Raw genomic sequence first — 26,319 nt, 5'->3', positions numbered from 1 at the left:
CTTTGTCTGTGTGACAGGGTGCACGCTGGAGCCCGCGTGAGTTGATGGCAAAACTGTGCTTCATGTTGTTTCAGTCCCTGCTTTTATTAAGCAGCCATTTGGATGACATATGGAAATTAATGTTATATTTAGGCATGTCGTCCACGAAGACAGTTACAAAACTATTTTTAACCCTAATACTTTTACTAATCCTTCTAAAACCCACCAAGGGGCACTAACTCTTCTCCAGCAGCAGAGGAAAACTCAGCTGAGTCCTTAGGGGTGTATTTCTGGGTGGGAAGATGTTTGATAGAATAACTCATTCACTTCATTCTGACTCTGCTCTTATCTCAAGTTGCTTTGCCCTCCTTGCCAGCATCCCACTGATTCCTTTGGCTTGCCATACCCACAACCTTGCTGTAGCAAGTCCCAGGACTTGGCAAATGCCTGGGGCTGCTCGTGGCTCTGGCAAGCACCGGCAGCTGTGTTGCAGATCTGTTCCAACACACATCTCTGTGGGGCTGTTCCACTGCTGGCCGTGTCAAAATCTAGGGTGCTGCTGCTCCTGCATGCCCAATGTTGCTCCAGGTGCTTGTTTGCTAACCCTAACCCTAACCCTAATCCTAACCCTAACCCTAATCCTAAACCCAACCCCAACCCCAACCCTAACCCTAACCCTGCCCACAAAGCACACCAGCCCACCAGCAGCACTCCTTTTTTCCTTTAAAGAAAGACTTTTTCCCAAGCCTTTGTGCAAGGGAGAAGCCATAAAGATGGGGTTAACAGCTGACATTGTGGATGGGCCATCTGAGTTGCCAACGGAGATGCGAAAGCACCACTGAAAGCTCTGAGATTGATTTCTTCAGGAGCTTTTGCGGAGAGGCCAGAGGCAGCGTGCCAAGATCTCCCAGGATGGCTCCTGTCTGGGGTATTGCAGCGCATTCCTGCCCATGAAACCCTTGTTGTAACCCACTGGGGTGTTCTGCGGGATGTCTGCAGAAGGCTCCGTTCCCTGCTCCAGGCACGGCCTCCCCCAGGGGCCGGCGTGTCACTGTAATGTGACTCCTCAGCTTGATCCAGCTGCTGGGTGGGGAGGGAAGGAGCTCTCTGCTCCCTCTGTAGCTCCGTCCAACCACTCTCCCTGCCGGGATGCCAGCCCTGCTCAGCCTCAGATAATCCAGCCTCTATTTTGGGATTTTTTCCTATTATTTTTAATTTTTTTTCCTTTTTCCTTGGCGTCTCCTGCAGCCCCCCAACACCTGCAGGCCTTGGGAGATGTGCGTGCCTCCTCCCGTGGCTGTGCTGGGCAGCGAGCAGGGATGATTACCTTGCACTCCTGCACTGCAGTGCAGTGATGATGGCAATTTATCAGGCTGTTCCCTGGTGGACTGGACTTGACCTGGACACGAGAGCCTCAGTGCTTCCAAACAGCTCCACTCACGTGGTGCCCACTCCAGCTTTCCTGGAAGGCAGGCAGGTCTGGCGGGAACTGCCTGACACGCCGCCATGGATGCAAAATAACCTTCAGTTAGGGGGGAAAAAAAAGGGATAATGAGAAAGAAAAGATACAGAAAAAAACCCAACCTTCTGCCCACGATCCCGTGGTAACCCTAGAAATATGGGCATTAACGTCCAGAGAGCTTTCTCCTCTGGATGAGGGGGGAGTTAATGGGTTTGGATTATTTGTGGTTATCTGGATTTCAGATTGACACCATAAATATTCAAACTCTGAACCTGGCTGGATGCAGCCGCTGTTGACTTTTGTATGACCTAGCTGGAAACTTTAAATCAGCTGTCGACTTGACTTTCAAGGGAGTGAAATGCTCCAAATCCACTAGATAGCATCTCCTTGGTGTTTTATTACCTCCTGAGAACCTCACTTTGGTAGGGACCCAACTCCAGCCTCCTATCAGAAAGCAGGGCTTTGTTAAGCTTGCAAAGTTGTTAAACCTGCCATGTGGGAATAAGGGTGTCCTACCTTGTGGCAACACACAGGGCTTATTATACTGAAAGTACATGATTAATACACAAGCAAAATGAGTCCAGATGCAAGCCTAGCATTGTGTTATTAATGGGCTAACACAGATCTCTATCAATGGTGCTCTCTGTCTGCTGGATCACATTGGATGCTTTCAGTGGGCTTTTTTGGGGGGAGGGTTTTTTTAAGCATTCCTTTGTCTTTTGAAATGGAGGTATAAAGCTTTTCTGAAGGTATTGAGTAGGTTTTGCTGCCAATGTAGAGTGTGCTGTCTTTTTGGTCATGAGTCCAGGGCTGGTTTATATAGTGCTGGGTGAGTCAGAAGTGACACATGGTGGGTGAGCAGTTGTGAGGATGGGCCAGCAGTGATGTCTTGGAGTGGCTACCTAAAACAGAAGCTAGACAAGATTAAGAGAATAAAAGTGGTATTTATTGAAGGTCTTCAAACAGCTACACCTTGGGCAGCCAAAAGCCTCCAAGGGGCTACACCCAAGATGGACAATGGTCACGAGATTTTTCAGACAGACACAAGCTTGGTCCATTTACATATCAGTGGTTAATCCTCCAATTAGAGCTTCAATGAAGTCATATTCCCCCAGTTTGCTGCCTCCCAACTCACTTTTGTTCATACCTTTTGGGGCCTGAGGCAGTAGGGTGTCCTTGAGTTTCAGGCCTAGAAAGGAATTCTTTTATCTGACCAAAATGTGAAGACTGTAGCTAACACTCTATATAGAGTCATACACTGAAGCAGTACAGGATCTAAAAAATATAAAAGCTACATCCTAAGGCAGCAGCAGTGCCACCTTGAAGGGCACTTTCTTGCCCAGTGACAGAGCAGAGCAGCCCTCCAACACTAGACTCATCACAGCAAGCAGTGTGTTCAGCACTGCCAGCTTAATGAATGTCACTGGCGGTAAAGGTTATGGCCTTTGGTGGAGAAAGAGACTCAAAGAGCATTTTGGTGATTGCATGGTGGCAGTGGGGAGGGCAGTGACAGAGCTGACGTGTCCCTGCTCTGCAGAGCTGGGCAGTGCCTCCAGGGGTGATGCTCTGGACACTCAGAGATGGATAAGCTGGGGCTGGATGTTTTGCCAGAGTTGAGAGGGAAGCTGCAGTGTGGCTGGAATAAAACCTCCAAATCTTTGTAGCCCCATGGGAGATACCAGAGAGCTCTTTGCCTTTTTTTCCCTCAATTCCCAGCTGAGGGCTAAACTTCCCAGAGCCATGGCTGGATTTGACTGCCCAGCCCTAAGGCTGATCTGGTTCACAGCAGTGTGGGACACTCAAACACCACCAGTGGTGCGGCATGAAGTGGTTTCAGGTCCACACAAAGTATGGTTTTAAAAATGCAGGGGCTGGCAAGTCCAGGCTGACAGCTTTTAGACTAATTGGTTTGATGGTCTGGACCTCTAATGTAATGTTTTATCACGTCCAACAGATTCCTGTTCCAAATTCCCTGAGGAGATCCCTAAAATAGCTGCTCAATGAAAAGCTTTTCCCTGCAGCTAAGTGAGAGGTGCTGGCATTTGAGAGATTTTGGAAAACCAACCACAACCTTATGGATTATTTCCCATCTCCTTTGCTTCTCTGACAGTGAATCACAGGCAAATGGGTGGGAGTTGTAGTGGCCAGTGCTCCAGGTCCTCATTCCATCCCCACCTCTGCTGGGAAGGTGCTTTTTCCTGTGGTTCCTGCTCCTGGTGCTTTGAGATCCCCCTCTGCCCAAGTCCCCAGAGACACATGGTGTTCTGGACACCACACACACAGGGGTTTGGAAGTCCCAGCATGGCCACAGCTGTCATCTCATGTCTCCAGCCCACCTGGTGTCCTATCCTGCAGCCTGCAGGCACTGGGTTCTTTGTCTTGGTTTGGAGAGACAGGAGTCTGCTAAGGAAGGCAGGAGCCTCCCTGAAATGGAGAATGTAAACCCTCCCCACCCCTCCAAATTGCTATCAATTTTAAATTAAGGGGCTCTCAGGCAAAAAAATATGGGAGCAGGAAATAACAGTTCTTTAATAGGGAAAAAGAAAAAGAATAAAGGATAAAATAAAGAATGCAGTACACTAGAACAACACTGACAGAGTCAGAACCCAGCCTGACACCCTGTGGGTCAGGGTGTTGGCAGCAGTCCCATTGGAAATGTGGCTGCAGCCCTCCTGCAGTGTCAGGGGTGGTTCTGCTGGAGCAGGGATCCTGTAGAGAAGGGTGTATTCTTCCTCTGAAGATCCAGTGGAAGGAGAGGCAGCTGCTGTTCCTCTGGGGAATCCAGTGGAGAAGCCGTGCTGGTGTCTCCAAACCTCTAGATTATATCCAGTTAGGAATGCTTGGCTCCTCCCTCTGGGCTCACATCTCCCAATGGGATGCTGTAGATCTTATCAGCCATGCAGTGACATTCAATAGCTGTTATCAGCAGATGTCCCCTCCCAGGGACGAGTGAATGTGGTCACTCAGAGAGAGATAAGGCAAACTGCCCACTTGACAAAAGAGAATCTGCCATACAGATGGCAATGGAAAACACCTTGCCTTGCAATCTTCAACATCTTGTAGGGACACCTTCCTCCAAGCTCACTCCTGGTTATGAAGATGTCTGGGCTCTCTGGTACAGCCCCACGTGCCTTGGGCTTTTAATACCATCTATGAGTTGCTCTCTGCCGACTAAGATTAATTGAATATGTAAAACAATAGGTGCAAGGAATTAATACAGGGCTTTGTAATACAAGATGACTTTTATTCTAGTTTGAATACTTCACACAGCAGCTATAAGTGCATTAGTTTTATTGATCTATATTCATAGAATTATTTAAATGTACCCTCTGGTGCTGAGTGTCAGGGATTTTCCAATGCATTGCCACTATGCATTTTTCATTAGAGGCTAGCCAAGGTAGATCCAAACTTTGACTGCCCAGGCAAGATTAATTTCATCTTGACAGCCCCAGCCAAACACAGGCAGAGTGTTTTGAGAGCTGACCACTAACCATGGTCTCACACCACGTCCCCTGGAGCAGTTTCCTGGGCTGCCTCCTTTGGGCTCTCCTGTCTCGTCAGCCTCTCAGTGCTGCCAGGGTACACTGGCTCCCAAACACCCTGGCTCCAGCAAGGCTTTTCTTCTGAATTCTGTTTTAAAGAATGAAAATGGATGGGTTCCTATATATAGCTGAAACTCTTGTATTAAAGCCCTGTCTGTACCATGCATACTAAGCCTGGCCTGATCTTTCAAGGTCAGATGTTTGGCAGGTGCCAACAGTCTGTAGCTGGTAGAACATTTCTTCCATCCAAATGTGACCGGATTGCCTTGTATATAATCAGATTTTTTTCCCCTGCTTTTGTCTAAAAATGCTCTTTCCCTTCCCTAGTGAGGAATTTAAAAGGGAAAAAAAAAGAGGAAAAAAAGCAACTTAATTTCTGGTGAAAAGCATTCTCAAGTTTTTCTTTTAATGATGTTTAATAGTTGTCACTAGCCAAAGGAAACCTAACTTGTTTAGGATGAAAAGGACTAAGCTTCCCAGAGAAAAACAAAATGTGATGGGGTTTAGTGGTTAGAAGGGAGGCAGGTGGGAAGGCAGCTTTGCCACCCAGGTTTGTAGTGAGGTTGGGTGAGGAATGGGGGCTCCTGTAACCCCCCTTTTCTGCACTGGGCTGCTTGTTAAAGCCATGGGGAGTCTCTGGTGTCTGGTAAGAGACTGAGCTCACGCTGCAGTCCTTTCTCCAGGGAGGACACTGAGAAGGTGTCTGTCCTTTAGCTGACAGCCTAGTGAGACTAAAACTCTCTGAGTTTTCTGTCTCTCTGCTAAATTGGGTTAAAATTAGCTGACAGGTTCCAAAGCGATTGAAACACAGAAACCTACAGTGTAATTGCATAAGCCACTTTCCTTGGGAACCAAGCGAAAAAGCACCAGCATGTTTTACTGCACTTATTATAACAATCATTCTGTGTCTGCTTCAATGTGCACAGCACTGTCTTGATGTGAACTCAAGAAGTGCTGGAGGGGTACACAGCCCATGGGCCTCCTTGGGAGGGTGTGTGTGGATGCATGCAGCAGGAAAACCTTTGGGATTTGGGATCCCAGCCCAGCAGAGGTGCTGTTATCAACCCTGCTAGAGAGGCTGTGCCTGTTACCATCTAAAGCCTCCTCTGAAGCCGGCCTTGCTCCCCCTGTTTTGTCCTTGGGGCTGGAGGAAGGAGCTTTCAGGGGATGCTGCTGCCTCTGAGCTGTTCTGCCTTAGGGCTGCTGCTTTCCCATGAGAAGGCTGAAACTCCAACTCATCCTTTCAGGATCAGGGAGTGGGGTCTCCTCTGGGCCTTGCAGCAAGGAAGTGCTGCCTGCTTCCTTGTCCTGTCCTGGCTGATGGTGGCTGCAAAGCTGTCCCTGGAGAAGGCTGTGCCTCAGGGCTGGAGCAGGGACACGGTTGCTTGCAGCCTAGCTGTGCAGGTGGCCCTCAGGTGTGTCTGCTCCTCCCAGGTGTGCCCTGTGCTCCAGAGCAAGGGCAGAGCCTCACAGGGCTGTACAGTGTGGAGGGAGGTTGCCTCTGCACTCTATGGACACTTGGAGGAAGATCTTTGCTCACCTATTTTAATGTATTTATTTATTAATGAATGGAGGGGGTAGGATGGAAAGGGTGGGGTCACATGGGCCCTGGCATCACTATGTCCCCATGTGTTGGGGAAGATGAAACAGGAAAGCCTTATAAATATGATTGCCTGGCAAAAGATTCTGAGAATATGGAAACGCTAAGTGAGATTGAAATGAAAGCAAGCTTTGAGATACCTCAGTTACTGAACAACTGGAAAACAATGGCATAGCCAGCTGAAGGTGATCCCCTTTTGATGAAACAATACCCTCTGCTTGCAGACAGCTCCAAGGGTCAGAGCAGACCCTACTAGCTTGGCAGAAGGGGTCCAAAGAGGAGTTTTTAGGGTTTAAAATGTAACACAGTATGGTAATGTAATGATTCTTATAGGCTGTATGTAAATGCTATAGGATTTGTATCTTGTACTAGATTGGTTAGTGAGAAATAGAGTATTCAACACAGAAGAAAATTTATGGTATTGTAACAGGAACTTCACTCTCTTTTACTCTTTTGTCCTCTCTCTTATCCTCTTTACTCTCTCTCTCTCTCTCTCTCTCATCCTCTTTCCCACTCTCTTTACTTCTCTGGGCCCTGCTCTGAGCTGTGGCTGGCAGCTCCCAGCAGGGCCCTGCACCCAGGCCCTTTGCAATAACCCACAAGTTCCAGACCTGGCTGCAGAGATCTCTGCTCTCCATCCATCCTGACCGTGCTACCCCCGACGCTCCTACACCCATGGCTCAGCATCCTCCCCGCAGCGGGGCCGGGAGACGGAGCCGGGCTGGGCATCCCCTCGCTCTTCTGGTCCCGAGCCCTGCCGGGGCCAGCAGCCCCCCAGCAACCCCCCAGAGCCTGCCAGGCGGCTGTGGCGGCGGGTTCGTGAACTTGGCTATGTTTTATAGCCACTAGAGGGGGGTCAGAGACTGCTGCCTTGGGCTGCCGGCTGCGGGGAAGCCCGGCTGGGGGGCTCGGGCTGAGCCCCACCCGGGCACGCAGCCCTTCCCCGGCTCTCAGCGTGTTCCCAGCGCCTTTCCCTGGGGAAGGACGGGCTGCCTGCCTCTGCTCCTCTTTCTCCCCATGGGGATGTGGCCGTGTGAGCAGCGCTGGGTTAGCAGGGAGCCGAGCTGGGGAGTCCCGCAGCGCACCGAGCTCAGCTCCAGCAGCACTCCGTAACCCTGAGCCAGCTGGTGTCCCCCAAAGTCTTCTCTGAGCCTGAAACCACCTGAGTGGTGCCCCCCAAAGTCTTCTCTTTGAGCCTCAAACCACCTGAGTGGTGTCCCCCAAAGTCTTCTCTTTGAGCCTCAAACCACCTGAGTGGTGTCCCCCAAAGTCTTCTCTTTGAGCCTCAAACCACCTGAGTGGTGTCCCCCAAAGTCTTCTCTTTGAGCCTCAAACCACCTGAGGCAGCTCTGGGCAAGGCCTCATCAGCTCTTCTGGCCCTTCTTCCACCTCTTGTGGATGGACATCCCTCCATCACGGTGTGCTCCTCCAGGGAGCAGTCCCGTGGCTCTGCAAAGCGACACCCCAGTGTCACCCCGGGTGCCCAGCTCAGGGTATGTGGTTTCAGCCATTGCTGAAGGGCAGGCACTGAGATTTGCCCAGGAACATCAGGCCATTGGGATCTGGAGCAATTTCAGCTGGCCAGGAGCAAGTCTGTTTATTGTTTCTGAAACCAGGCATTCGAGGTGCTCAATTTCCTTTGCTAGCAAAGCCCAGAGCAGTGTTTTGTGCCAAGATGAGAAGAGATGTTCAGAACACTTTTATAGCTCATTGTTTTCCCTCGTGGGCCCCTCTGTGTGATTTTTCTGAAGGGGGAGGAAGTGCTGGATTTTCCATTTCAAGGTGCTGCTCTCCAAATCCTGAGTGATATGGGCCATAGCACTTGAAAACGTCTCACAGACACCTTGGCAAGACTCAGCCAACTTCTGAAGAGAGAGGAAAGGATGAAAAGAGCTTGATTGCCCTTTGTAGAGCCCAGCACAGCATCAAGAGGGACTTTTCTCCCTGGGAGCAATACACCTCTGCTGCTGTCGGATGGTGGATGTTCCTCGTGGCTCTGGACCAGGATGAAAAAGCAGGCAACTCCTCAATGGCATCAAAATGATGTTCTAAGATCCCCCCACTTGTTGCTGAGAGCACCCAGTCCTTAACACATCACAGGAGCAGCCTGTTCTCCATGTCACTGGGAAGTGACGAGGCCTGGTTGCATTAATGGACGGGAGGGATTTGGCCTCTCTACCCCTCAGCCTCCCCACAGCTCCAGGATCGTTTTAAGTGCAAGGCTGTGGATTATAAATTATACAGCATTTTATAATCAGGAAAACATCTGCTGGGTGCTCTTTGCAGTGGACAGGGCCAGCCAAAGGCTCCAGGACACGACGCGTAGGGGTTGCACCAATCGCCACCTGTCTGCTCCTATAATCGAGTTGATTTTTTACCATCTTGACACCAGCTTTCAAGATGCATGATCTATGTGTTTATTTAGCTGTCTTTCCTGGCGTTCCTTAGTTTTGAACTCCTGTAAATCCTCCCACAGTTGGGTTTCTGCACTTTTCAGAGATTACATTTCCTGACAGTACATTTCTCCTTCCCCCTCACTCCGTTGACAGCTCAGGCGAGGCTCCAGGGACCCAAGTGTTCAAACCTGGCTCTAGAAAGCTGAGCTCTGACACAGAGTGGGTCTAACTTGCCAGAGCTGAGGAACTGGTACTGGTATAAGCAGGAGAAATGACCCAAATGCATTGCTTTGAAGCTGAAGTCCCCCTCCAGGTTCAAAATTGATCCAGGGGCTGTGTCAGCCTCCAGGACTTGTCCATGTGTGGCCTCTGAGAGGTCCTGCTCAAGGCATGTCTCCAGGCCAGAAAGGTAAGTGGACTTGATGTGGCCAGAACAGCAACTTTTTATTAAAAAGCCCAAATTCTGGCTGAGTGGCACAGACTTTTGCAGTTCAGTTTGTTTGGGTCCCCATGGCCCTTGCTCACTGATGTTCTCATTTCAACAGGAGTTAACCCACTCAAGAGCTTCCAAGGGATCCCAGTTCCAATGATTCCCTGAAGGATCTCATTATAAATGCCCTTGTTTTTCACAAAACTGTGCCACTTTTGTCCTCTTCTTTTGGGGAAGTATAGCTAGTGCTGAACTCCACCAGCTTCCAGATGTTTACAGATGGGTGAATACTTGCACACTATTGGGAAACAACATGCAGCAACCTTTGCTTTTTGGGCTTTTTTCTTCCAGCAAAGCAGGTGTTGTTGAGCAGAGCTATAGCCAAGAAACCTCTGAAATCTGTGGCATGCTTCCTACAACCCTTAGCCTCTGACTGCAGCAGCTGGAAACAAATCTCCATGGAAAGCCTGTGTGGGTTTTAAGGGTTAACATGGGCTGATCTGGCTTTCCAGGTGTGGTTTGCAACCTCCCTTTCCCAGCCTGTCCCAGCACCTTTTGTTCAGTCCTTGTCCTCTTTTGCCCCCTCTGGCCTTTTTCTTATCCCTTTCACAGAGCTCTTGTGCCTGGTCCTCAGCCCTTTTGCTGCCTGCCACAGCCCCTCCCTTTCTCTGCCCCTTTTTAGAAGAAGAAGGGGAAACTTCCAGGATCCAGAGCCATTCTGGCTCTGCCCCATGTCCTGCCTATGCCACTTGATCCTTGACTCTCTCCCCAAACTTCTTAGACACCAGTGACATGTGAATTAATTTATTTACAGCTTTAATACATCTAGAAGGAGTTTTCTGCTTGACTGCATGCTGAGGGTTCCCCCATCTCTCGAAGAGGATTCCTGGCTCTGGCAGGTACTGTGCCTGATATTTTTCTGAAGTCAATGTGAACTTATCCCAGGTGCAAATTCATGTTTAAAGCCCTTACACTCGTGCTTGGATCAAGTGGCATTCCTACCTACTGCTAACCCTGCTTCTGAGCTCCTCTGTTGCCTGCAGCAGCACTCAGAGGTGTTCAGATAAAAGGGATTTGAATGTTCTGTGTATCTCAGGACAAAATTTGCCAGCTCTGTTACCAGGCCCCAGCTGTACCTGCTGTTTCACTCACCCCTCAGTGGTGCTGCCTCCCGCTCTGTGGTGCCATTTTAAACACCCAGCAGGAACAAAGCTTCTGGTAAAAGTCCGGTTTCCTATGGCTTTGGGCTAAAATCTTCAAGTTTTCACCCACTAAAGATCTGGCTGGACAGCTGAACCTGTGGGTAGGTGACAACACACCAGTATGTGTGTGACATGTCACTGTTGCTGCATCCTCATGCTGTACCTGGCAGCAGCATGCTTTGATGCATTTGTGGGGCCATGACTGAGAAACCCACAGAGGCAGAAAGCATGTCCTAACCAATGTCCCTGCACTGGCTTCTTTTCCCCATCCTTTCCAACATGATCCTCACTGCCAGGTCCTCTCAGCCATCCTTGTCCAGTAGAGATGAGAAGAATTAATGACTTACCCTGGCATAATTTACCCCTCTGCATAATGAGATGTTGGAGGCTCTTTTTCACACTAGGCTGGAGAGTTGCCTTTATGGGCATCCTGAAGTTTTGGGCTTGAATGGAAACCCATCTCCCACTAGCAGGAGATTGGATACACCTCATCATCCCTTGTGCATATTTTTGCCTGCCACGCAATCACAGGAAAATAGGTGAGGAAAGATTGATCTGTAGGTATTAATTTTATGGGGTTGTGTGGAATCCACCTCCCATCAATTTGCCAACAAGTTAGGAGAGCCAATGTCCTTATCATTCCCCTCATTCTGGCAGGGAATAACCTGCCAAATGAGGTGTCCCTTTATAAGGGTGTTATCATGTAGAACAGTGAAGAGGATTTGCACCTCTAATGGCTCTGTGGTAATTTATATGGCATTTTTGCCTAGCTGAAGCCTGGGTCTTGTTGTGTTGCTCCTTGGAAGAGAGATCTTCCTGTGCTAAACTGCCCCAGGTGGGAATGGAAACGTGCTGGGAGCAAACAGCTTCCATGGTGAGGTGGCTGCATGTTGAGAGCAGAGCCTGCCCCACCAGACTGCCTATATCACAAATAATTGAAGTGATGTTTGCCCCTGCAGGGCTGCTTGGGCTGCACCAAGGATGTTGTGATCTGCCCACGTTGCACGTGTGTGCTCCTGGAGAAGGTGGCTTAGATGGAGCTCCACCCCTCAGTGAATTCCCATTGTCCCCACCCCATTTTCCCAGTGGTTCAGTGACCACCATGTTCAGTTCAGGGCTGTTGTGATCTGCCCATGTTGCATGTGTGTGCTCCTGGCTTAGATGGAGCTCCATCCCCCAATGAATTCCCATTGTCCCCACCCCATTTTCCCAGTGGTTCAGTGAACACCATGTTCAGTTCAGGGCTGATGAGCCTTGCCCAGCCCAGCTCTCACCACCAGCCTGTGCCTTCCCATCACATTTAGGCTGGAAAGGACCTTCCTTGGAAACTCTCCCTGCCACCAAGAGCTGGCAACGTGGCTTGCTAATGGTGTCACAGTCAGACTTTGCCCTCTAGGTCTCATCTTTGGAGCCAGCACCCTTATTAGAAATACAACCCTTCTCTTCCCCCATATTTTTTTAGAAGTATCACTGAAAACTAAGGCAGAGAGAAATGGAGCCCTTTGCCCAAGGTCATTAACCAGCTGCAGAGTCTGGAGTAAGAGCGCCCTGATTTCCTGGTTTTGTGTCACAAGTGTGAGCAGCTCTGATGACAGCAAGGGCTTTACTGTAAGGAAGGGGGGAGCGAAAAAAAGCCATATTTCAACATGCTTCTTGCTCTGTCCCTGAGTGCATCCCCCAGGGTGAGAGTGAAGTCAAGAGGCTGCTGTGAAAGGGTTATAGCCGACCTCTGATCACAACCGATTAATGACAGCCCCAGGGAGCGAAAGCCCTTGAGCTGCCAGGAAGGAGGTGAGCGTGGAAAAGTGGAGAAGTTTTAAATGCAGCAGCCAGAGTCCAAAGCAGAACAACAGCCGAGGAAACAGCTGTGCCTGGACACAGTGCAGGAATGGAGGGGATTCATCCATCCCCAGCAGGCTGGATCCAACCCTTCAATCCGCTCTGACCAGGCTTGTTGCTCTGAATTTGCTGGTGAGAATCTGGGGCTTTTAAATTTGTTTGTTCAAATTAAGCAAAACAATTTTACTGTGAGGGCGGGTTAGTATTTAGCTGCAAGCAGACTGCAGCAGCATTGTGTGAGGGTGAGGAACACTTGTCAAACCAGGGAAACTGAGGCAGAACACCAGGATGGGGTGGGCAGAGCCAGGATCAGGAGGAACACCTGCTTCTCCCTGCACCACCAGGCATCCAGCTTTGTGCTGGGCTCAGCAGAAATCTTGCCTTAATGTAATTAAAGGATGAGCAGAGGCGTCTGCAAGAGGCTGTTTATGAGTGCAGAGGAGGGCATGCCGGGAAGATGCTCCATTCCCAGCTCCAACTGCTGCACAGGAGCATGACCCTGGGCCAGGATGTGCATGGCTCGGATGCTCTCCAGCTTTCCAGCTCTTCCATGAAGGGCTGAGAGCAAATTGGCTGCTAATTCAGACAGGGGCTGGCTGAACTCAGCACTACAAATGGCAGGATGGGTGAGGAAACCCATGCTCCTGCTCCAACAGGTCCAATTCTGCTTGTTAGACCTTGTCAATAGTTTCCTGTCAAAACCAATTCTCTGTCAAGCAGATGTTGCTTTTTTGGTTGGGTTTTTCTTTTTTCTTTTCTTCTTTTGTTTTTTTTTTTCTTTTTCAGCCAAATTTCTTGCTTTTGGCGCTTGGGGCTTTGTTTTTTCTCCTTGCTTAAAAAACAACGTTGAAAACAGGATTGTCAGCTCTCAGAGTCTGAATCCAAAGGCTCAAGCCAGCAAGGTCTCCAAGTGTATTTTTGATTTTGTCAAAAGAAAAAAAATAAAGAGAGGAAAAGAAGAAGGTTTTTAAGAACTGATTGTCATGGTGGAAAAACACATGTTAAAGAATGTCAGGAAAATTACTGGGGGCCTTTTTTATGTAAGACTCTTTGATGGCTTGTAGTTATGAGTCTGAGGGTGGTTCAGATGGAGCAGAGCTTGTGGTTCTTGAGGTGGTCCTGTGGAGGAGTTGCGCTTTGATGATCCTTGTGGATCCCTTCCAACTCAGGATAATCTATGATTCTGTGAGCTTAGGGACAGGGATGGTGGCAGCCCAGCTCTGGTGACATCTGAAGGTCCCTGTTAGTGTGTCCCTCTCCCTGTGCAGGTTATGAGGCCTGCTGTGTCTTCTCTGCTGGTTCAGCTCAATGGGCAAAGCTTGCACTCAACATTGAACACAACAGCTCCTCAATATAACAAAAAATGATCTGGCTGGAGAAATGCAGCTTTCTTTGGGAAGCTTTGGGTAGAGTCTGTGCTCTGTCCCATGGGATTTGGAGCAGACAGCCTGGCTGGCAGAGGTGATAGGGAGGTGCTGTCCCACTCTGAGGGAGCTCAGTGATGATTTTTGTCCTTCCCTGGCCCACTGGATGCCCACCTGGTGCTGGGTGAACATCTGTGGTGTCTCTGGCATCACCAACCATGGTTTAAGGGTTGATGCTCTGGCTCACTGATCTCGGAGCTACACGTGGACATAGCTGACTTGCACAAAGGAGCACCACACTGGGACCCAGGGGCTGGAAGGTGCCTTGCTCTGCGAGGATGCACAGAGGTGAGGGGGACCTGAGGGGATGAGCTGGCCCCAGGCTTGCCAAAGCTTTTGGGTGTTGCCAGAGTTAATGCAGGGCGCGCGTGCGCCTCTGGCGTGTGTTTATGCATGCAAAGAAGTGCCTGCTGGGGAAGGAGTGGAAGGCTTGTGATTTATCATTGCTCTGTAATGGGTGCCTTGCTTCTAGTGAAAGAGGTCAACATCCCTGAGAGATACCAAACCCCCTCCTTATTAACGTCCTGTTACAGCTAATGGCTTGGGGTAGGGCAAGCAGGTCTTACAAGGAAGGCATTAAAGAACAGCGCGACTTGGAAGGGAAGCCAAAGAATTTACAGCAATATTTACACAGAGGCTCTCCCCAGAGATAAGGAGGTACACAGTCAGCTCGGGAGATAAGCACAGCTGTGGGACCAGGCAGAGCAGGCACTGTTGTTTGTGCATCCTGAAGTTCAATGGGATCAGAAGCCAGAGCTGTGTGGTGCGGGAGAGGGGGATGCGAGCAGGACCACACACACCAGCTGGGACCTGGCCTCTGGAGGCACAGATGCTGTGTTTGCTCAGTGGCTTGCAGTGAGAAATGGGGCCAGCAGTGCTCCCTCAGACTCCTAGACCCGAGCCCCAAACCTGGGCTTGAAGGTGTGGATTAATGCAAGTTAATGAGTGCAGTGTCCTGTCCTGGTGAAGATGTGGAGATCTGGCCCAGGTTCATGTCCCTGGCAGCCACCATCTGTCCTGTCCACCACATGTCACAGGCTGACAGCTGTTTCTCCAGTGGGTCCTAGGGTAACCCAACTCCACCTGCAAGAACTCACCTTGATTCCATCTGGGGAGCCTTAGGGACACTTTTCACAGCCCAAAGGGAAAAGGCGAACCTCTACATTTAATTTGAGGTGAGATACAATTCCTAGACAAGCATGTGTCCCAGGACACAGGTTGTACAAGGTCATCCAACCTGGGGAGCAATTGAGAAACTTCATCTCTTTCCTGTCCAAGTGATGTTGCAGTCAGGTTTCCCTTCGTTAGTTCTTTAGCTCTACTTTTCCACCTTTCCTGTTGGCTCTGAGAGAGGTGCAGTGCATCTGTGTTCAGTTGTCCCTCTACTGTGCTGGCTGAAGATCCCTCAGACCATTCTCAGTCTTCTCCAGCCACTTGTTGCCAAACAAGCCAAAATCTCACATCCTCATCCAGCAAAATCTCCTGACCCAAACCAGGCTGAAGACAAAAGGAGTTTCCCTTGATTTTTTTTCTCATTGACAGCACCAGGCTTTGGATCTAGTCATGTGGAGAAACCAAATAAGCCTTGTGCATAAGCCCTTACAGGAGAGCCCAGCCTGCTCCTTGCCCTGTTCCTGCATCAACTAGACACCTCCCCTCTCACTCCTGGTTCCTTTATGTGCTCAAATCACCCATGGCCACCACGTCATCTTGTACTAGACTACATCTACACCGTCCTCCCCGGCCCCTAATAGCACTCGGCCACTGATCTCCGAGCACTCCATCCATCATTTGACTAGCACATTATTTATTTACCATGGGGGAGAGAAAGGAGTTGGGTTGTCTGGAGAATGTATTAAATTTTCATTTGTTCTCATTGATTCCTGAAAGGAAATTGCTGAGTTATGCCATCAGGTTGGACAATATGGAGAGCATCTACTAGATGGGGGTACTGGGTGTGAAATAGGGGCAGAGTTCAGGTTGTTTTGAATATTAGATGGAAGTTACGGTGACCATTTAGCTGAGCAGCTTGATGAAATGCATCGTCTGCTTCCCTCAGTCTCTGCTGTAGCTGCTTGCCCAGACTCTTCCCGGTTTCTCCTGCCATATGGGACACACGTGGTGCTGTTTCCTCCTGGCTGCTGGGTGAGGAGCTCTCGCTCACTCGCTCGCTTGCAGGTTTCCCCACCGGCTCCGAAGCACCGTGCATGTGCGTGGGAGCGGCTTCTGGCGAGGGCTCCTTCCCCGTCTGCAGGAGCTGCTCGGCCTCTTCCAGCTCATCCCAGTCGGTTTGGAGACAGTTCCCTCACATATTTCTTCTCCAGGCATGTCTGGGCTCTCTCCCCCTGAATTTCCGCTGTGGTGGTTAGCACGTTATTTATGGCAATTTTTTCCTATTTTTTTTTAGTCTGTACTAATATCGTAGGTTGCACAAGAATACTGGCTTTTCCATAGGGCTCCTTGTCATCCAAAAGCTGCTCATTTTTTCTTTCCCAGCCAGAACTGGCTTCCCAGCCAACAGTGATGACTGTGGTTCAGGTTTTCCATGCTTCAAATGATTACCGTTCACGTTTTCCGTGCTTTGATGCCCACCAAGGACTGGCTTGGAGTCTCAGCTGAGCACTGGCTCACATTACTTCGTCTAAGTTCCATTTTCTAACCAAGTTAAACAAAAAGTGTCGTCTGAACCTCCTCAAGACACCAGGGTTGCCTTAACTTTTGGAGGAAGTCTTTAGTGGAAATGTTAAAATCTCATCTGAACAAGTTGGAGAAGAAATTCTCCTTGGTGGAAAGTCTCGTTGCTGGGATTTTTGAGGACAGACACTGTTTTCTGGGTTAAAATGGCCACCTGTGTCTCATGCTGCCTGAAGACTGTGGGCTGGGGAAGTCCCCACATCTCTGAAGGGGTCACCTCCGTCTCTGGCCCCTCTGACCCCGCTTGCTGCCTCAGGTCACAGTAAACCCTTAATTCAGGGAGCCACAATGTAGAAGTGGAATGTTTTTACTGGGGTTTTATTTTTGCAGTCTGGAGGATAATCAGGGGTCCTTGGGTTTCTGTGGGAGTTGAAAGAAAGGACAGAGCAAACTGGCACTGTTCCCAGTCCAAAATGTTTTCACTAATTGCATGCAACCTTCCTTACAGGAGAGAGAGGCTGCAAATACCATCGGCAGTTTAATTACCACTGTTGGTTCATGTTGATTTTATTTATGCTGCTCCCAGTGCTGTGTGTGAGCAGAGTGTGTGTGTGTGTGTGTGTGTGTGTGTGTGTATGTGTATGTGCAAGGTGGGATGCACAGGGAATCATGGATGGCTTGAGGCTTGAGGGAGGAAGCTGAGGAGCATGTGTGTGTTTATTTGGGGGTGTGGAGCCTTTCCAGAGACCCCTGAGGTACCAGGTGGCAGCACCCCAACACCCGTGGCAGGTGTGGGTTGGGAAGGAACGGTGTGAAGCTGAACACGGGCGTAGGGGTGAGACCCCTGGACTTCCAGGCCTGTTTCCCAGAAGTGCTTGGCTTAGCCAGCAGGCTGACTCAACTCTGAGCCCCGTGGTGGATGAGCTCCCCTTGCTATCCTTCTCCTCCTTGAACGCAATGCGCTTCCTCCCCATCCCGGAGGGGGGGAGAGAGCGGCACGGGAGGAATCCGACACGAGCAGGCTGATGGCTGCCGTCCCAGTGCAGGCTCAGCAAATGGGGCTTGTGATGGATGAATGTGCAGGGCAAGAAGTAATAAAATGGGCCCCAGTCATGTAATCTTCCATTAAAATGAAATGCATACCAGAAATGAGGCATTTCTGCAGCTTGTACCATCTCCCACGGAAGATCATGAATAAAAGAGGCAAGTGTACTGTTGACAGATGCCGGCATGCATAAAGGACAGTTCCTATAAAGGCAAAGCCCCGGCTAACAGATGGACTAAAGATGTGAGATGCAGGAAGATTTACCAGTCTAAATAATTCAAGGGAATGTCGTATGGGGAGGCAGTGCTGGAGAGGGGAGCCGGCAGAAGGTACAGATGGAAAGGCAGGCCAGGCCTTTCCCACAAACCCATTAAGAACGTCGCTTGTCTGAGTGACAGTATGTCGCACAAGGCACCAGCAGAGATGGGTGGATTTGCCTCCAGCACTCCTTCCGCAAGGTCAGGAGAAGAGGTAATCTCAACGGTTGCATCTATTTGAGGTTTGCCTCCTGCAAGGCCGCTTTCTCCAGCCTTCCTCCTCTCCCACCTCTTCTACTTTGTCCCTTCCTCACCTGCTGCTGGGCAGAACGGGAGCACAGAAATGTTTCTGTGGCCACAAGCAGAGGGTAGATGTGGCAAAGGCATTCGGTGCCTCCACTGCTCTTCTCTGCCTTGCTCAGGTCCCTGGATATCCTTTGGACTTGGAAGGAGTCTGGGGACTAGTGCTGGTTGCCCTGTGCCCATAAAAGGCATTTGGTGGCTTTACAGAGCTTGGTGGAGAGACACGGCTGTTATGTGACATTTCCGTGCCCTGGAGATGGCAGCTGGAAAATTTTGTGAATCTCCCTGGCCACTAATAGGAAGTCTGAGAAGAGCTGGCTGAAGCATTGCAGCATGTTGGGAGGGCTTTGGCAACACGGGATGCAGGGATAAGCTGATGTAGGAACTGGCACAGAGGATGGGGCATTGTGGTGGCTGAGAGCAGGGTAGGGGATGCCCAGGGCCCCTCTCCCACTGTTCCCTGGGAGCCTGGGGTTGGCTTTGGCGAATGTGAGACATTTTGGGAGAAGAGGGAGGATAAAGGGCAAGATGCAGAGGGTTAGATAGAAGTCAGTGGCAGCTGCTTGGCAGAGATTGTGCGCGCTCTCCGCTCGGAGAGGACGCCTTCCCCGGGCTCGTCAGCCGTCTGCAGCACGGCGATTAATCATTGGTGTCAGAATCCCTAATCCTATTCAATGGAAAACAAACAGCACGGCATCCAGCCCTGTGCTGAGCCCAAGCAATTAGCATGTTTACATGGGCTGGGGAAGCTCAACAAAGAGTGGCCAACGGGGGCCACGGGAAATGAACCCTTGTCAGCCCCTGATGTTCCCAGCGCCTGGGATCCCCAGGCTCTGACTCAGGCCCAGGCTTGGAAACGTGGCTCCAAGCAGTTGGATGCAGCTACTTGCCACCAAAAAATGATTTCTCTCCATTAGGGCTCAGGTGTCTGTGAGTGTGGGCAGCTGCTGAGGTGGGGGGATGTGTCTGGTATGGATGGTCAGCTGGGGAAATAGGGGATCTGGAGGAGATTAGGGGGTTGCTCCTGCTTAGGCTTTGAATCAGTAGCAAAAGTAGCAGCCAAAGCCTTTGCAATTCTAGCAAACTCAGCCCTGATGCCAAGCCCTTGTCCCCATTCCTCCCGCTCCTCTCAGGCCCTCCCCACTGGAGCTGCATCTCTCTTGTTGGAATTATTGTGATGTCTTTGGGTGCTCTGGGTTAGGACTGGACTCTGCAGGGCCAGGGATGTGCAGGACCAACATACCTGCTGTGCTGGCCCTGTCCCTGGGGGGCTCAGGTCCCTCACACAGGCTTCAAGGAGGTTTGAGAGGTGGGTTGCAAGGAAACATGCAGGACTAACCAGACATAACTGTCCCTTGTGTGTTCTGTCCCCAGGGCCTTGCAGCAGCCGCCTCAGATGAAAACCTTTCCCAAAACCAAGAGAAACAAAAAGCTTCCTCAAAGTGGATGGAGATGCTGCACAGTCTGCCCTGCCTGAGCATCTCTGCCCTGCTCTGGATTATTTAACTGGGTTCTGCAAACATGATTTCAAACAGCAAACAGCTAAGCAAGGGGAGAAAGACATAGCCTTTGTTTCTGCTGGACCTACCAGAAGCTGACAATGTGGATACGTGGGCAATGGGAAAAACAGTTTATGTTTTAAGCTTCATGTGACCTCTGGAGCTTCTGGGCTCTGGAAGGTGAGAGTGAGACAATCCTCACAAGTACTTGATCCCTCTCGAAATGAAGGGGCTTTCCTGGGCACACAGCTTTCCCCCTTCCCTCCCAGAAGTGTATCTGATTTTTGGGGGTGGAAAAAAAGAGGATTGATTCAAATAAAAATGTATTTGTATGAGAAAAATTATTTCCTTCCATGAGTAAACACATAGTTTGAGGCAAATTTATGGCTTTGGCCTGGTCATTAATATCTGGTTGTCAAAAAGTATTGGTTTGAACAAAAATATGTTGTAATAAAAATGCATTGTTTTGAAGAAATTTATTGTCCCCATGAAAACCTATTCAATTCAGAAAGATATGTTGATTTCAATGAAAATCTATTTGTTTTAAGAGACGGAGAGAGGGAAGTTGCACTCAACTGAGAACCAGGGGCTTCTCTCAGTACAGATCTCCCTGCAGTCCCTTGGCTATTAGGACGGGGAAAGCTGGAAAATCAACAACTGGGCAGCAAAGCAAACCTGTAGGTCTTTCCTGTGCTCAGTGACCATCCTCCCAGCTGAAGAAAAGTGCCCCAGCCTCCCTAGGGCAAGGAGTGGGAGGTGGTTGTCTCCATTCCTTATGGATTGGATGGCTTCTTCCACAAACAGCTCTCCTCACCCAGCAGAACTAACCTTTAGATGACTTTTAAAGGCCCTTTCCAGCCCAAAGGGATTTATCCAGCCCATGAGGGTCCCAGGGAGTGGCTTCTCATGAGAACCCACCTACAGCTGGAAAGGTGCACGTCTTGCAGGTGACCTGGAGACCTTCATCTTCTGCTTCCTGTCTCGAGCCACACGTGAGCAGCAAGAATGTGTTGGTGAGTACCTGATCTCCCAGCCCTGCTCCGAGATGGGACTGAGGTTTGCTATCTTGCCTAAGCCTCTTTCCCTGCCAGCAGGGACTGGATGAAATTCACCCTGAGCTCCAAATCCCTAATGCTGCCTTAGCTGGGATTATGAGAGAAGCCACCGTGGTATCACCTGAAATCCACCTCCCGGTGCCTCCCGTTTAAAACAATCAGCAGATGTTTGCAGTGGGCTTTTTCTTTCATTATGCTCCAACTCTGCTATTTAATCAGCTTCTTCCTTCCTCTGTTTGTACAAGGTATCGCTCGCCCATATTAAAGCGGGGGAAGGGAAGGTGCGAGATGAAAAAAATAAAAGAAAAATTAAAAAAATAAAATTGCCTACCCAAGAAATGTCACTGCTGTAGTGTTATCCCCTCCCTGCCAACACACACACGGGTTCTGGTGTCAATGGAAAGGTTGCCTCTGATTAATATTAATAAAGAATTAGAGCTGTGTTTGTCATGATCACTTCGTTTGGTATTGCTCTGTGTGGCAGGTGAAAGCAGAGGAAGGAAGGGAAGAGGTCTGCACGGCATTCATTAATCATTTCATCAGGAAGGAGTTCAAAGCAGAGGCCAGCCTTAACAAGGGCTGCAGGCAGGGATGGGGCCATGTTTATTCAGATGTTCCTCCTTACATCCCTGACCTCCTGCCTGGTCAGCTGGTGTGAGCTTCCAAAGCTGAGATGCTCTTCAAGGATCCAGGCCATCCTACCCCTAAACGGGGCTGGCCTGGTCTTGTCTAGGTCAAGGTGATGTCACATGGAAGTCTGACACAGGTCCACCATGGGTATCTGCTCATCAGCTGAAAAATGACTCCTCAAGAGGTCCTTGTTTCCCCTTTGGGTCAAGAAGGTTAATGAAGAGTGGTGAGACTGTCCTTTGAGAAGCTGCCTGGTGGTAAACTTCCTTCTGCATGCTGGGGCTCTTCAGAAGAACAACCCCTCAGGCCAGGTGAGCAGTGGCCAAGACCTGAGAGACCCTTGTGAGACACAATGGTCTCTGGGAACTCTTGGAGTAAGCCCAAAGGAGCCATGTTCCATCTCCAAGGCAAGGCAGCAGGGATACACTTGAATTTAAGGGGCTCGAATTCAGAGGGCTCCTTGTCCTTCCCAAAGATGGTTCCTCCTACCATAAAATAGGTGCCTAACCCCACACCCCTTGCTCTGTTGGCCACAAGACCCTACAGGTAACCTTATACTTAAACAGCTATTCAATGGTTCAAGTCCAGAGGCCTGAATCACATTTTTGCAGAGCTGCTCCTGTAGCAGGCCAGCCCTGCCCTTGGCATGTGGGGTTGGGAACACAAAGACCAATGTCACAGGAGTTCAGGTTCTGTAATTTATGCAGGCTGGAATTCAGAGCGAATATTTGAATTAAGAGGAATAATAAAATATGAAGAGTGACTGGCTCTGACTGAGGCTGGTACCTTGCACTGGGTTCATGGCACACAAGTCAGTCTTGGCTGATGTTTGCATGCTGAGCTTAGCGTGGGCAATTTATGCAGACTTTTAGTGGTATTTTGTTTCTTAAAAGTGTGGAGATTCCCGTAAATCTTGGCTTGAACACATCTGTGTGTGGCCAAAACTGGTCTCTGCTTTCTTTATAATCTGTATTTTCTGGATCCAAGACCAGAAGGCAATACACACGTACATATAGCAAAAGTTCTTTGTATTAAGAATTTACAGCTCAGCCTTCTTGTTCCTTTTTCCATATTTTTCCTCCTTTTTTTCTTTTTTCTTTTTTCTTTTTTTTTTTTGGATGCTATTTATTATTCAAATGTGGGGAGAGTCGAGCCAAGTGGTGCATTGCTCTCATTAATTATTCTCTGGGATTAAGGAATTGGTTAAAACCATATCTCCCTTAATCCTGTTTTATTAATTTTATATTCTTGGCAAAAAAAAGAAGCAAAGCAACAACCACATCCTCCCCCCCACAAACCCTCTCTACAAAGGGATCATGCAGCTTTCTGCTGGGACCCTGAGAACAGGAGGTCTCTGGTGTTCCATGGATGCTCGTTTTTTAATTTGATAAAATAAATTAGCACAGGATTAGAGCCTTCCTGACAGCACAGCTCGACTGCAGTTACCACCTTAAGGGAGGCATTAAGCATCGTTTTAAGCATGGAGGTGAAGTGGGAGTGAAGTTCCTTGGAGAGAGGGAGCTTTCCTCTCTCTAGGAGCGTGACTGGTGGCCTCTTGTCCCCTCCCAGGCACAGCCAAAGGGGCCACCTTTCTCCAGGGACAGGTTTTGGGTTGGGTGAGGTGGACACTGCTTGGTCAGGCACACATATGAGCCCATCACCTCCTTTCATACAGCAGCCACAGCTGATAACTTGATCACCCTCTTCCTTTTGGGATATTTTGGAGATGTAAATGAAATATTTTTCCCTAAAACAGCAGAGACTTGACTCCTGAGAGTGAAGGCTTGGTCTTGGAGGGAGAATGGGAAAATGGGAGTGGGGCTTTTGCAGGTTTGATCTCCTTTTCATGACAGAGAGGCTCCAGCTGGTGCTGTCATCAGATTCTGCTGGCATGAGATGTGTGGAGGCCGAGCTGGGAGGGAGCAACCTGTGGCTGCACTGCAGATGTAGTGGCCTCCAGACTGCTTGTTTATGTGGCTGCCAGAGAGGAGAGAAAGGACAGTGGTGGTGTGGGAATCTCTGGCCTATTCCTCAGATAGAGAGGAACCTGGATTGGGCTTCCAGGAGCAAGACTGATCCCAAAGAGTTTGCAAGGCACAAGGATCTGGCCTCTGAGTGCTAGGCTTAGCTTCCTGAGGCTCATTTGGAGCCCCATGAAGGAGAAGCATTTGGTCCCTCAGCTGGATGGGATCTCTTGGTTGGCTTTTGGGAAACCCATGCCATGGAGACATTTAAACTGGAATTGGTGGGAGAGTTCTCAGAGCTCTGCAGTGCAGCATTTGGGACTGGTGACAAGGGTTATATAAAACAAGAGACTGTGATGGCTGTGTGGTTGATGAGTTCTTGTCCTGTGCTCATCTTGAAGCTGAAGAACAACTGTCCCCACCACTGAGCTGGGTGCTGGGGATGCATTGCTGTTTGCCTTTAATCTTTCTCTAAGTCAGGCTTTTGTACGGCTTTCAAAACAGAGTTGTGCCTAAAATATTGCTGAGTGTTTTCTCCCTGGAAAAGATATGTGGTTTGCCAATAATCACAGTGGCTTAGCAATGAGTCTGCAGAGATGCTGGGCTGTGATGGAGGGAGGTGTGGGATCCACCCTCAGTTTCCCTGGGAAGGGCTGTGAGGATTAGCAGGTGTCAGCAGAGAAGTGCCCTAATGCTGTGTTGGCCTCAGGGTCACTGCTGAAAGCTGCCCCCTCTTTTGAGGGTGTCTTTGACCCTTTGCCTGACCTCACCTCAACACCTTAGCTGCAGAATCGAGGGTCGCACTGGAAGCCTGGTGTTGGTTTTGAGGCAGTTGTGGGAATCCCCACAGTTCAGGCACCTGAACAGTGCAGAGATTTTTGCAAAAGATCTTCCATTCACTAGTCATTCATACAAGAAGGCTGCACAGACCCTTCAATAATACAAACACCAGAAAACACCCTCAGGGCCTGATTTGTCAAACATCCCAACCCAAGGCATATCTATGTCCTCTGCCTTTTCTCTACCAACCAGGGATTTCTTCACTTCTGTAAGGTGTGTGTTATGATTTCTTGCTTGTGAAAAGTCACAAGCAGGGAAGTTTACTTTTATAAAAAACACAGAATTCCTTTGGAGGGAAACTATAAAGTCAATGGCTTAGTTTGTTTCATTCAGTCTAGGAACCACTTCCTAACTTGCTGTGTAGGAAGAGCCAATTCTTTCTTGTCCTTCTGTTAGCAGAGCTGGCATGGAGCAGGAGAACCATTCCCAAGTGCTGGGTATTCCCTGTACAAAAGGCTTAGGCAGGATTTCATTGCTTGGTAACTCTGTGGCCTATGGAAACTCACTTGGACCCAATGAGGTGCTAGGCTGGTGCCAAGCAAGTTGTGTCTTATCTAAGCCTAAGACCCCCCCCAGAGTGGACAGATGATGGGGTGGGATGCATGGAGCTGGTTGGATGTGAGTTGTACTCTGGTCCTAGGGATATGCAGAAAATGTTCAAATTATGCCAACAGAAAGCTGAATTAGACTCCATCCTGCTCCTGAAATACTGTGCTAGCTGCGGTGTAGCTCACAAAACCAGTGGTGTTTGGGCAGAAAAAGTGCTGATTCCTGGGTGAGCTTTGTTGGATTGGAGGAGTCTTCCCTGTTGTTGGAGAAGTCCTGTGGCATGGCTGGAGCAGCCTCCTTCTCCACAGGGACGTGAGCCAAAGCAGAGTGTGGGCTGGGAGCACTCCTGGAGTTGGCCTTAGTGGCCACTGGCTTTAAAATAGCTGAGAAAAAGCCAAAAGCATACTGATAAAAATTACAAACAGCCTTCAGGTGCCCTGGTAGTGTTTTGATCTTGTTCCCAAACTTTTGGGTGAGGGAAGAGCTAATTTAAGTTAATTTGCATCGTGGAGCATGGCTGATGTGCCAGGGAAAGGGACCTCACAGAGCCACTCAGAAGGCAAGCCAAGAAAACAAAGGCGTGTATTCCCAGATTTGAGGTAGGAATTATATACACTTAGAGTCATGAACTCTGGGTAATAATTGAAAGGTCAGATTGATGAGAGCAGCCTCTGAGATACGATTTCTATGACAGCTTGATGGATGCTCCACTATCAAGGTGTGCTTTTAATCATAATCTCATTACTCCACTTCTTATGGTTCGACTCACCTAAACTCATGGGAGGAATCAGGGGCCACCTCTAAAATGTGAATCGGCTTTTATTTGGAGGTAGAGGAGTTGAGTGGTTGGGAGAAGAAAAAGGAAAGAAATGGGCCAGAAGAGAAAAAAAGACCTTCTGGGCCAAGGATGAGTCAAGAGTGTGTGTGAGAGCAACACCCCCATGGATCCAGAGCAGGGCTCTGGGTACCTTTCTGCTGGCTGGGACTGGTACAGGTGCTCTGGAGCAGAGGAAAGAGACTTGAACCTCTCCCAGCATCAGCATCAGCCATGAATCTCACAGCATTGCTGTCCCAGGAGTCTGGGCATGGGCCTATGGAGAGATGGCCAGTACATCTCTCCCAGGCATGAGCAGAGCATTTTTGGGGGAGAGATCCAGTGTTGGCTGTTCCTGCACTCTGATCTATCTGTCCAAAATCCATGAAGATTTCCTGATGGCCAGCTGTAAAATGTGCTGATGGACAGCACCAGCTTCCACAGCCCCTGTGCCTTGGAGAAGGGAAGAGCCCTTTTGTTGAGGCTGTGGTGCACAGGAGCTGAGAAGATAAAGCTGAGCTTTATCCCAGCTAGACCCCAAAGAGCCACTGAGGGGATACCACCTCTTCTTTTGCAGTAAATACCAAGAAGCTCAGAAGATCCACCACATCCACTGGCCCATCCACTCTGGCTGTGCACTGTGGGCCATGTAATGGCAGTGGACACAGCCCTTTTCCCACGTGTTTCCACCTGCATTGCTGCATCCAGCTCTGGAAGGACAGGAAGGACATTGCCCCTGTTGGGATGAGCCCAGGGAAGGCCACTGAGATGATTAGAAGGGTGGACCACCTTTCCTACGAGGAAAGGTTGAGATAATTTGGATTGTTCAGCCTGGAAAACAGAAGGATTGGGGCG

General features: G+C 49.4%; 1 long non-coding RNA gene across 3 annotated transcripts in view; it reads left to right on the top strand.

Moving 5' to 3' along the window:
- Window positions 1–20,989, top strand: part of LOC143694621 (uncharacterized) — a 41,461-nt gene extending 20,472 nt beyond the window's left edge. For 2 of the 3 annotated variants that reach the window (XR_013183191.1, XR_013183192.1), the window contains exon 4: window positions 19,488–20,216. This is a non-coding gene — a long non-coding RNA (uncharacterized LOC143694621). Of the gene's footprint in view, window positions 1–19,487; window positions 20,217–20,459; window positions 20,626–20,706 lie in introns of those variants that run through there. The other variant, XR_013183193.1, reaches the window with a different exon arrangement.
- The last annotated feature ends 5,330 nt before the right edge of the window (window positions 20,990–26,319 follow it).

This window comes from Agelaius phoeniceus, chromosome 8, assembly GCF_051311805.1.
Source record: "Agelaius phoeniceus isolate bAgePho1 chromosome 8, bAgePho1.hap1, whole genome shotgun sequence".
In the NCBI taxonomy this organism is placed as follows: Eukaryota; Metazoa; Chordata; class Aves; order Passeriformes; family Icteridae; genus Agelaius; species Agelaius phoeniceus.
The sequence above is the reverse complement of the archived record's forward strand: the minus strand, read 5'-3'. Positions and strand labels throughout refer to the sequence as shown.